The sequence below is a fragment of the Triticum dicoccoides genome, chromosome 4A, assembly GCF_002162155.2.
Source record: "Triticum dicoccoides isolate Atlit2015 ecotype Zavitan chromosome 4A, WEW_v2.0, whole genome shotgun sequence".
NCBI classification, from domain to species: Eukaryota; Viridiplantae; Streptophyta; class Magnoliopsida; order Poales; family Poaceae; genus Triticum; species Triticum dicoccoides.
The window spans coordinates 205190017-205203013 of NC_041386.1; positions in this window are offsets into that span (position 1 = coordinate 205190017).

Genomic DNA, 12997 nt, shown 5'->3' on the forward strand with positions numbered 1-12997 from the left:
CACGGGTCGTCAGTGTGGCCATTATTGTGTAGCGCAAGGAGGCTGGCAAGGAACATCCGGTTCAATGACCGGTTTACTATGTTAGTGAGGTGCTCATTGAATCCAAGCAAAGATATCCACATTGGCAGAAGCTTGTTTATGGGGTGTTCATGGCAAGCTGGAAGCTCAAGCATTACTTTCAGGGTCATCCTATCACTGTGGTTATCTCTGCTCCTTCGGGAGATATTATTCAAAATAGAGAAGCCACAGGATGAGTCGCCAAGTGGGCCATTGAGCTTGGGTCTCATAATTTAAAGTATGTGCCACATACTGCCATTAAGTCTCAAGCACTGGTGGACTTCATTAACGATTGGACGGAGTTGCAGATACCTGAAGAGAAGCCAGACAACACATATTGGACGATTCATTTCGATGGGTCCAGATAGTTGGAAGGCTCGGGGGCTGGAGTTGTTTTAACTTCTCCTCAAGGTGACAAGTTATGTTATGTGTTGCGATTGATGTTTCCTTGTACTAACAACGGAGCAGAGTATGAGGCCTTACTCCATGTTCTTTGAATGGCTAAAGAGATGAGCTTAAGCCGGGTACGGTGCCTTGGCGACTCAGATTTGGTGGCTCAGCAGGTATCAAGCAAGTGGGACTCCAAGGACCCTCTCATGGCGGCTTATCACCGTGAGGTTGACGCTGTTGCTGGACACTTCAAGGGTTATCAAGTGGAGCACATTGACCGAAGAAGAAATGAAGCGGCCGATGCTTTAAGCCGGTTGGGATCTCAGTGTAAGCCGGTGCCACCTAACACTTTTCTAGATGTTCTGCATAACCCTTCTGTCAAGTTGCCTACAGAGGAAGATTTGGCAGTTCCAGACCCAGAGGCACAGTAAGTGACGTCTCTTCATGTCATTCCATATGGGACAGTACCGTATTTGGCTTATATGATCCAAGGCGAGTTGCCAGAGGATGAGACCTTGGCTAGACAGATAACCCGACGGTCTAAGTCAATGACGATTTCCAATGGTGAGTTTTATCATGGCAGCGTCACCGAGGCGTTTCAACGTTGTGTCTCTCCTGAAGAAGGCAAGAAATTCTTCGTGGGATCCATGAAGGAGATTGTGGCCATCATGCCGGTTCAAAGTCTCTTGTGGCCAAAGCTTTTCCTCATGGTTTTTACTAGCTAACGGCTCACGCTGAGGCGGAGGATCTGGTCAGTAGGTGCGATGGGTGTCAAAAATTTGCACGACGAGCATATGTGCCGGCTCAAGGACCGCGGATGATTCCAATCACTTGGCCGTTTGCAGTTTGGGGGCTTGACATGGTTGGACCTTTCAAAAGGTCTAAAGATAAGAAGACGCACCTTTTAGTAGCAGTGGACAAGTTCACAAAATGGGTTGAGGCAGAGCCGGTCAGTAAGTGTGATGCGGCCATGGTGGTTCAATTCATAAAAAAGGTGATATTTCGTTTTGGCTTTCCACATAGCATTATCACTGACAATGGCACCAACCTGTCCCAAGGAGATATGGAAGATTTTTGTCAACGGGAGCATATCCGGCTTGATGTTTCATCAGTAGCTCACCCCCAATCCAATGGTCAAGCTGAACGAGCCAATCAGGAAATCCTAAAAGGTTTAAAACCCTGGCTTATGGTTCCTTTACAACGGATGTCGGGTTGTTGGGTGGAAGAATTACCTTCTGTGATATGGAGCATCAATACTAAACCTAAGAGGTCTACCGGTTATATGCCTTTCTTCATGGTTTACGGAGCTGATGCAGTTTTGCCCTGTGACATCCGTCATGACACGCGCCGTGTAGCGGCTTACGTTGAAGCTGATAACGAGCAAGCTCGACAGGATGCGCTTGACTTGTAAGATGAGGAGCGAGACTTGGCAGCAACCCGATCAGCAATTTACCAGCAGGACCTACGTCATTACCACAGCCGCCGGGTTAAGTCAAGAACCTTTCAAGAAGGTGACCTTGTGCTCCGGCTCATCCAGGATCAATCTGATGCACACAAGCTATCCCCACCTTGGGAAGAACCCTTTGTGGTCAGCAAGAACTTAAACAATGGATCATATTACATTATCGATGTTCGAGAGCACCAAGACTCATGTAAGTCGGAGGAGGAGACCCGCCGGCCGTGGAATATTGCTCATCTTCGGCCTTGCTACACTTGAGCCACCGGCTCTCATAATGTACATACTTTGACATTTTTTATATTATGATAAGTAATAAAGCAGGACCTCTATCCTTTTTTGATCATATATCTTTATTATTCTAACTAGTACAAATGCCCGTGCGTTGCACCGGGCAAAAAAGCATATAGAGTTCTCTTTGTTAATAAATCAGGCCATATTCACATGCATTAAAACATTTTATAATCCAGACTATGCCAGTTCAAAATTGACACCATGGGTGCCCAAAATTGTAGAGTAGAAAACCAGCATGATATGCACGTCTACCATCATGTACATCTGAATATAGCTCGTACTATGATGCTTTGCTAATAGGATGAAAAAAATAGTGTAGCTCACTATTACATATCACTAACCATAAATGACATAGAGCAAGAATCTTGTTCATATTAACAATGATCATAAAATTGAATTTATATGTACTAATTTGTGGTCACTATAAGAGATGACTACACACCAGAAGAAAACAAAAAAGTATATGTAACTAAACCATATCAGATTGACTACTATTTGTATGGTTCGTCCATCCAATGTATGCCTGATGTGTAACAAAAAAAATTTGAATATAGTATATGCTTCAGTTTTCACCACTGGAAGACCATATAGGGATCACATTCATATGGTTTGAGGTGCAGGATTCTAGATATTGAATGCAAGCATCATGCCAAATATCAACCAGTGAATCATGTGTTCCAATGCAACAGTACTACTATAGTTTATCCTATTGGTTCTAGTAGTTTATCGTATATAGTTCTCACAAAACTAACTGGATAACTATGCACATCATTTTCGATACTGTTGGCATGCAGGCAAAAAAATAAAATATTCAGTTCTAGGTGCAAAAGGAATCAAATATTCAGTTCTAGGTGCAGATAAGTGTGATGTATTTTAGCCACCACGACAAAGCAAAGAGTTATTTGTTAAAATTGACTTACATATCAATATGTTGAGTGAGCGCTGCACCAAAAAGCACATATAATTAGTACAATACTGGAAGCTTTGGCTAAAAAGAAGGTTAACCTCTACTATCGGTCAGCTCTGCTGCACCAGAGAATTACAAACATGGACATGATGAAATAAGGAACCATATAGGCGTATTACAAGCATGAGTGTGAAGCAAACATATCTTAGTTGTGGGCTCTAACCACTGAAAGGAACATGATAAGAGTATTTGAAAGAGATTAAATACTTGAAGCATCTATGTTTTGAATCTTGACATTTTAATTCTCAGCACAACCTCCAAACCTGTTGTTGCAACATAAGATTTGTCTATGATCTTAGCTGTAACAATTCTCTATTCTGACACAAAATCTGCAGCAAAACAGCAACAATTAGTTGTGAGTAAGATGAGAGAGACATGTGATCTGCCAAGGGCATATGGGGTGAGAGAAGTACTAACGGAGTGGTAGGGAGATGAACTTCAGGCAGATGGTTTCTAGGAGATTTGCCGTAGGTGTGGATTCCTGAAGAAAAACAAATGGTCCATAACAATTCATGTGCAGCTGTGCAGTGATTCAGTGCTAGGAGATTAACTACCTATAGATGAATCCACCATGAAGCTAGGATTTGGTAGAGGAGAGATGGGGCACCAAGGTAGATGGAAGCAGGAAGGACATTAGTGGAAAATATATCAAGTTAGTGGAACCATAGTGTTACACCATGCTGTTCTACAATATAAACAGCAACGAACTATCCAAAGGTTGAGTAAAAATGGTCCAATGTTCAATATAAAAATCCAAAGAAGCTATTGCACCGAAAGTAAAATTTTTAAGGTAGAATACTAAGCATAAACTGCAGGGTTAAGGTAGCATTATTTTTGGACACTACATCTTATGGATACTGCAAATTACTTCCAAAAAGTATCTCTGATCTAAATTGATACGCAGAGAAAGAGAAAAATATACCAACCACCTACATAAGCTGGGACAGAACAAACTCGTCCATATCATGAAGTCTAGTAACTGCAATCCAAAGCAAAGTAAGAAACAGAAGTACCATAAACACATGTAAGATGGTTATCAGCCACTTGTCTAGCAATGCAAGCTTACTATCAGGGGCGCCATCACAGACAATCAAGTCCGCTTTACATCCATCAAAATGCCTGATACCGACGCCAAAGCTGCATCGTTTTCCTTCCGGAGTAGATCATGGTCCGAGACATCATCCGCAACCACAAAGTCTCCATGAGCTTTGGAAACGTTGGCTAGTTCATGATCCAGCCCATTGTTTGTCCTTCCAATAGCCCTGATGTGAAATTTACTCAATGCAGATTTAATATCAACAATAATTGGGTAGGACAATGTTCTGCTTACGAATCAGCCCCTAGCTCCTTGCCCCACTGCATAGTCGATCTCCACCACAAGGGAGCCTCAGAATACGTTATTCAGTCAAACCAGAATGGCGCTGGCTTCAGCCTCCTCGACAATTATGCATGTGCCCAGCTGCCTATCGGCAAGCAATTTTTGCATTATCTCTGGTAGGCAACAAAAAGGAATCCATATGCAATCTGAATCTTCACTGAACTTTTTAGGTTTGACCGTATAGGAGCTCGATCACACAAAATTTGACAGCTCAAACTTTTACCCTTACCTGTCCACATCATCCATGGCATATCCTTCACATACTTGGCTTCACATGGAGACGGTTCACCACCTTCATCTCACACAACGTGTCACACAACATATCCATGAACCAATCTAGTTAATGTTCGACGACTGAGAAAAAATTCAAAGTAAATCGATGGATGCATGAATAAATGGATTGATGCATTGCAACGGGAGAAAAAAATTCACACACACACCACCAAGCTCTAGGACCTTTGCCTCCGACATGGCAATCAAGCATACTCGGCGCCCATGGCAATGGGTCCCACGATGATCTTGCCCCCCTGCGGCCCAACCGGCGACATCGTCGGCAAGTCAAGGCAGCGGTGGAGCAGGCGCGACACATCTGCCATGAGCTGCTTGGTCGCCTTTCCTGAAATTCAACACAACAACAAAGGGAACTTGGCTAGAGATTGCAATTGAACACTTAGCTGCAGCAGAGATGACTAAAACTTTCAAGAATACAAATTTGCATGTGCATTATAGTGGGAAATACAGCGCATATAATGGCGAAAATGGGCAAGGAAAAAGAATAGGAAATGATTAAATTTGTTTTTATTCCTAACAACATCCTTTTGCCCTGCATCACGTATTGTAATGATCTCACAAGCATGCTCTTGACGACAATTATTCACATGTGCTGGAGACCTGCAGAGGATGGGGAAAAGAAGGGCAAAATAGGAAGGCTTGTATCTATCAAGCATAAATATTTACTGAATAAAATTGAGCTAATCTATACCAACTTGGGCAGGATTGTCGAATAGCTTCCTCTTATATAACATATACATCAGAAAATCCAGCACACAAAATATATACATATGTTTAGCAATGACACAGAAATCAGATTGTTTCAAAGATAGTGAGGATCGACAGAGGGTCTTGAAGAATTCTGACAATGTAAACCGTAATAGGTTACAACCTCCATCACACATCTAATTTTATCAAATTGACACGGAAAGTTATAGGAATTGTGGCATAAAAATTGGTTACATCTAAATCTTGGTATATTCCTGTTTGAGATCGTTTATAGAATCAATAAAATGTAATGACATTAGGGAGATCAAGGATCAAAGATCAATTAAGAAAATCATGGATGGGGGAATCATACTTACCTTGTTAAGAATGACACCGATGGAATTAGTGAGGTGCCCGTCCGGAACAACCGGGACACAATCACAGTAGTTCTCCCAGCGCTACCTTAGTCGATATAGCGGAACGTAAGGTACCAAAGCATGGGAGCCAGGCAAACCCAACTATTGACCCAAGATATGATTCGGAGCTGATGCATATAATGCTATAAGTTCGGGGTGCCGCATTGTCGAAAGTGTTCGGACTTCTCACACCGTATTATGGGGTAAACAAAAGCCCCTGGCGTATTGACCGTACCAGAATGCACGGGAGCAAGTTGTCCTAAATGAACATATAAGAAAAAGGGATAAATAATGCAATAATAGACTAATGCTATGCATTGTTATTTAAATAATACGTCAAAGCATACTGATACAAGTAGTGCAATAAGCAGAAAAATGGACTATTTGACATGTCCTATCCAAGGGCAAGCTGCGTATGGATAGTAGAAAGCGGGTATATCGATTATTATTAGAGACCACATGGGGGTTCCCGTGTACATCTTAGCTTCTTGCCTCCTTGGATGTTCCTTCCCGTAATGTGTCCGGCAATCGTACTACCGGAAAGGGTTTCCAGAAAGTTAGGTCTTGAAAGAGAAAAAATGATAAAGGTATATAGCCCCTAGGGCGTTTAAGCCGCATTGTGGGACGTGCCCTGATCGTGCCCCCGCCTATGCCCATCGTATTTTCAGTGCGTAATTATGTACGCGCGACACATATTTCTTCGCTTGACCCGGACTGGGACGGGGGCCGAATTGCTAGGCGAGCTCTGAACGTGCCAGGCGATCCTGTTGTAGTTTACTCCGGACTCGCTTGATGGTGTCTGGGGGTTGTATTGCCAAATTGGTGATTTGCCTTAAAAGGCTGCTTTGTGCTTCTACTCTGAGGACCGCAGTGTGCTCTTCCGTGTGGAGCGAGCGTTCTGTGTTTCCATTGACTGTTATGACCCCCCTAGGTCCTAGCATCTTTAGCTTGAGGTATGTGTAATGCGGTACCGCGTTGAATTTTACAAATGTGGTTCGCCCGAGCAGTGCGTGATAGCCGCTGCGGAACGGGATGATATCAAAGATTAACTCCTCGCTTCGGAAGTTGTCCGGAGATCCGAAGACCACTTCTAGTGTGACTGAGCCTGTGCAATGGGCCTCTACACCTGGGATGACGCCCTTAAAGGTGGTTTTGGTGGGTTTGATCCTCGAGGGATCTATACCCATTTTGTGCACTCTATCCTGATAGAGCAGGTTCAGGCTGCTGCCGCCGTCCCTAAGGACTCGAGTGAGGTGGAATCCGTCGATGATGGGGTCTAGGACCAGTGCGGTAGATCCGCCATGACGGTTACTAGTGGGGTGGTCCCTGCTATCAAAGGTGATCGGATAAGCGGACCATGGGTTGAACTTTGGGGCGACGGGCTCCATCGCATAGATGTCCCTTAGTGCACGCTTCCATTCCCTCTTGGGAATGTGTGTTGCGTATATCATGATCACCATCTTCACTTGTGGGGGGAACCTCTTCTGTCCTCCCGTGTTCGGCGGCCGGGGCTCCTCCTCGTCATCGCTATGCAGCCCCTTGTCCTTGTTTTCAGCATTTAACTTGCCGGCCTGCTTGAACACCCAACATTCTCTGTTGGTGTGATTGGCTGGCTTATCGGGGGTGCCGTGGATTTGACACGAGCGATCCAGTATGCGATCCAAACTCGACGGGCCTGGAGTACTTCTTTTGAATGGCTTTTTCTGCTAACCGGATCTAGAGCCTCTGAATCCGGCATTGACTGCCATATCATCGGTGTTATCGCCGTTGTTGTGGCGCTTTTGTCCGTTACGACATGGTCTGCCGTTGGCATCTTTGGTATCTGGAGTACCCGGATTCCTTGATGTGTTGTTGCTGCAAGCCAGCCAGCTATCCTCTCCCACGCAAAAGCGGGTCATGCGTGTCGTGAGGGCTGGCATAGACTTCGTCTTCTCCTGGCCGAGGTGCTGGGCGAGCCACTCCTCTAGCATGTTATGCTTGAATGCCGCTAAGGCTTCTTCATCTGGACAGTCGACAATTTGGTTTTTATTAGTTAGGAACCGTGTCCAGAATTGCCTAGCCGATTCCCCTGGCTGTTGAGTTGTATGGCACAAGTCATCAGCGTCCGGTGGTCGCACATAAGTGCCCTGGAAGTTGTCAAGGAATGCGTCTTCCAAATCCTCCCAACTGCCGTTGAAGTCTGCTGGCAAGCTATTCAGCCAATGCTTAGCGGGTCCTTTGAGTTTCAGTGGGAGGTACTTGATGGCATGTAGATCATCACCGCGAGCCATGTGGATGTGAAGGAGGAAATCCTCAATCCATATAGCGGGATCTGTTGTACCATCATACGATTCAATATTTACGGGTTTAAAACCCTCAGGGAATTCGTGATCCATAACTTCATCAGTGAAGCATAGGGGGTGTGCGGCGCCTCTGTAACGGGCTATATCCCGACGCAGTTCATATGAGTCTTGTCTGCTATATTCGGCCTGGCCGGATTTACTTTTAGTGTATCCGGCGCGACGGTCATCGTCCCGCATTGGCGCGCGCCCCCTGCTATCCAATACATCTCGCAGGTCCCGTGTGTTGCCCCGGGCCTTGGTATTTTTGATTGAGTGGCGGCGGGGGCAGGCTGAACTTCAGGCTGAAACGCCTCTCTGGCTCGGCCACGCGGTGGCCGATTAGCCGCATCGTACAATGGTGATGGAGGTTTCAATGCCTCCTCCTTGAGGTGAGGCAGCAACCTGCGTTTTGGGTAATTCTTGGAGGGGCGCTCGAGTTCGTATTCCTCGGCCGCAAGGACTTCGGTCCATCTATCTGCTAGCAAGTCTTGATCAGCTTGAAGATATTGTTGCTTTTTCTTTAGGCTATTTGGTGTGGCCATAAGCTGGCCCTTGAAGAGCTCCTGCTCGACAGGATCCTCAGTTACGATAAATTCTTCGTTGCCGAGGCTCAGCTCATCTTCGGAGAGAGGCATGTAATTGTCCTCCTCCAATTTTTCACCTGCTGCCTGCTCTGGAGGGCTAGCTTGTTCACCCTCCCACTCTACATCGTGCTGGAGGGGATTGTGGTTGTCTTCGGCACTATCCGGAGTGTTACTGTCTCTTGTGCCGGTATCACTACTTTTGCTGTGGCGGGAATAAGAGCGGCGCCGCTGACGTTGGCGCTTGGATTGCTTCTTGGAGGGGTCATCCTCTGCTGTCTCGTCGTCATTGCCTTATTTGGGGTTATCCACCATGTATATATCATATGATGAGGTGGCGGTCCAGCGCCCTGTGGGCAGTGGTTCTTGTTCGTCTCCTGCATGATCGTCCATATCGTCGATGTCTTCGGAGTCGAAGTCGAGCATGTCGGTTAAATCGTCGACAGTGGCTACTAAGTGGGTGGTGGGTGGGCAGCGAATTTCTTCGTCGTCCCCGTCCCATTCTAGCCGGACATAGTTCGGCCAAGATTCTCCTGACAAGGAGAGAGACCTTAATGAATTTAGCACATCGCCGAAAGGCGAGTGCTGAAAGATATCCGCGGAGGTGAACTCCATGATCGGTGCCTAGTCGGATTCGATAAGAACGGATGCAGATGGCTCGGAGTCCGTGGCCGGAGACGAATCCAGTGGTTTGGCGACACGGCTCTCGTAAGGGGTGAAATCATTATCCGGCTCCATCGCCATTGGGAGTGCCGCCTCCGTGGCGGGGTCTATCCCTCCGTCCTCGGATGGCGCAATTTTTCTCCGGATTGAAGGCCGGAGTGGCTGCAGATGCGATCTCCCGAGCATTGTCCAATGGCAGAGTTACGTCATGCTCGTCGTGATCATGCGGCGCACCTGACATGGGCTCAAATCCGTCGAAGATCAAGTCTTCGCGGGTATCGGTGGTGTAGTTTAAGTTTCCGAACCTAACCTTATGGCCAAGTGAATTGGCCCGCAGTGCGAAGCCGCCAAATACGAAGATCTGTCCGGGGAGGAAAACCTCACCCTGTACCACATCATTACTGATGATCGAAGGGGTCATCGAGCCTTATGGTGACGACACAGTGGAACTCTCAATGAAATCACCAATGTCGGTGTCAAAACCGGCGGATCTCGGGTAGGGGGTCCCGAACTGTGCGTCTAAGGCGGATGGTATCAGGAGGCAAGGGACACGATGTTTACCCAGGTTCGGGCCCTCTTGATGGAGGTAATACCCTACGTCCTGCTTGATTGTTCTTGATGATATGAGTATTACAAGAGTTGATCTACCACGAGATCATAGAGGCTAAACCCTAGAAGCTAGCCTATGGTATGATTGTATGTTGCCCTACGGACTAAACCCTCCAGGTTATATAAACACCGGAGGGGCCTAGGGTTACACAGAGACATTTACAAGGGATGAGATCTACATATCCATATTGCAAACCTTGCCTTCCACGTCAAGGAAAGTCCCATTCGGACATGGGACGAAGTCTTCAATCTTGTATCTTCATAGTTCAACAGTCCGGCCAAAGGATATAGCCCGGCTATCCGGAGACCCCCTAATCCAGGACTCCCTCAGGGGGCGCCACCCCCTCCTTGTCCAATTCAGACTAGAGGGGGAGGGGACATGCGGCTGCCCTGGCCGCCCCTCCTCTTCTCCCACTAAGGCCCATGAGGCCCAATTACTCCGGTTTATATCCAAAACCACTCGGAACACTTCTGGTGTCCGAATATAGTCATCCAATATATCGATCTTTATGTCTCGACCATTTCGAGACTCCTCGTCATGTCTGTGATCATATCTGGGACTCCAAACTTCCTTCAGTAAAAAAAACACAAAAACTCATAATATCGATCGTCACCAAACTTTAAGGGTGCGGACCTTACGGGTTCGAGAACTATGTAGACATGACCGAGATATGTCTCCGGTCAATAACCAATAGAGGAACGTGGATGCTCATATTGGCTCCTACATATTGTACGAGGATCTTTATTGGTCAAACCGCATAACAACATACGTTCTTCCCTTTGTCATCGGTATGTTACTTGCCCGAGATTCGATCGTCGGTATCTCAATACCTAGTTCAATATCGTTATTGGCAAGTCTCTTTACTCGTTCCGTAATGCATCATCTCGTAACTAACTCATTAGTCACATTGCTTGCAAGGCTTATAGTGATGTGCATTACCGAGAGGGCCCAGAGATACCTCTCCGACAATCGGAGTGACAAACCCTAATCTCGAAATACGCCAACTCAACAAGTACCTTCGGAGACACCTATAGAGCACCTTTATAATCACCCAGTTACGTTGTGATGTTTGGTAGCACACAAAGTGTTCCTTCGGTAAATGGGAGTTGCATAATCTCATAGTCATTAGAACATGTATAAGTCATGAAGAAAGCAATAGCAACATACTAAACGATCAAGTGCTAAGCTAACGGAATGGTTCAAGTCAATCACAGCATTTTCCTAATGATGTGATCCCTTTAATCAAATGATAACTCATGTCTATGCCCAGGAAACATAACCATCTTTGATTAACGAGCTAGTTAAGTAGAGGCATACTAGTGACACTCTGTTTGTTTATGTATTCACACATGTATTATGTTTCCGGTTAATACAATTCTAGCATGAATGATAAACCTTTATCAAGGTATAAGGAAATAAATAATAACTTTATTATTGCCTCTAGGGCTTATTGCCTTCAAATTTCCATAGCCATTCCGAGATATATTGCCATGCAACTTTCCACCGTTTCGTTTGTTATGACACGCTTCATCATTGTCATATTGCCATGCATGATCATGTAGTTGACATCGTATTTGTGGCAAAGCCATGGTTCATAATTTTTTTCACACATGTCACTCTTGGTTCATTGCATATCCCGGTATACAGCCGGAGGCATTCACATAGAGTCATATTTTGTTCTAAGTATTGAGTTGTAATTCTTGAGTTGTAAGTAAAAAGAATGTGATGATCATCATTATTAGAGCATTGTCCTAGTGAGGAAAGGATGATGGAGACTATGATTCCCCCACAAGTCGGGATGACACTCCGGACGGACAATAAAAAAGGGAGAAAAGAGGCCAAAAGAAGAAGAAAGAAGGCCCAAATAAAAAAATAAGAGAAAAAGAGAGAAAGGACAATGTTACTATCCTTTTTCCACACTTGTGCTTGAAAGTAGCACCATGCTCTTCATGATAGAGAGTCTCCTATGTTGTCACTTTCATAAACTAGTGGGAATTTTACATTATAGAACTTGGCTTGTATATTCCAATGATGGGCTTCCTCAAATTGCCCTAGGTCTTCGTGAGCAAGAAAGTTGGATGCACACTGACTTAGTTTCTTTTGTTGAGCTTTCATACACTTATAGCTCTAGTGCATACATTGCATGGCAATCCCTACTCACTCACATTGATATCTATTGATGGGCATCTCCATAGCCCGTTGATACGGCTAGTTGATGTGAGACTATCTTCTCCTTTTTTTATTCTCCACAACCAAATTATTTTTGGGACTAACCTATTAACCGTAGGCCCAGCCCAAATTGTTGTTGTTTTGCCTATTTCAGTGTTCCGCAGAAAAAGAATATCAAACGGAGTCCAAACGGAATGAAACCTTTGGGAGCGTGATTTTTGGAACAAACGTGATCCGGAGGAGTTGGAGTGGACGTCAAGCAACCAACAAGGAAGCCATGAGGAAGGGGTGCGCCTACCCCCCTGGGCGCGCCCTCCACCCTCGTGGGCCCCTTGTGGCTCCACCCACCTACTTCTTCCTCCTATATGTACCTACGTACCCTGAAAACATCAGAGAGCACCACAAAAACCTAATTCCACTGCCACAACCTTCTGTACCCATGAGATCCCATCTTGGGGCCTTTTCCAGCGCTCCGCCGGAGGGGGCATTGATGACGGAGGGCTTCTACATCAACACCATAGCCTCTCCGATGATGTGTGAGTAGTTTACTTCAGACCTTCGGGTCCATAGTTATTAGCTAGATGGCTTCTTCTCTCTCTTTGGTTCTCAATACAAAGTTCTCCTTGATGTTCTTGGAGATCCGATGAATTGTGGGTTTATGATCAAGATTATCTATGAGCAATATTTGAATTTTCTCTGAATTCTTTTATGTATGAT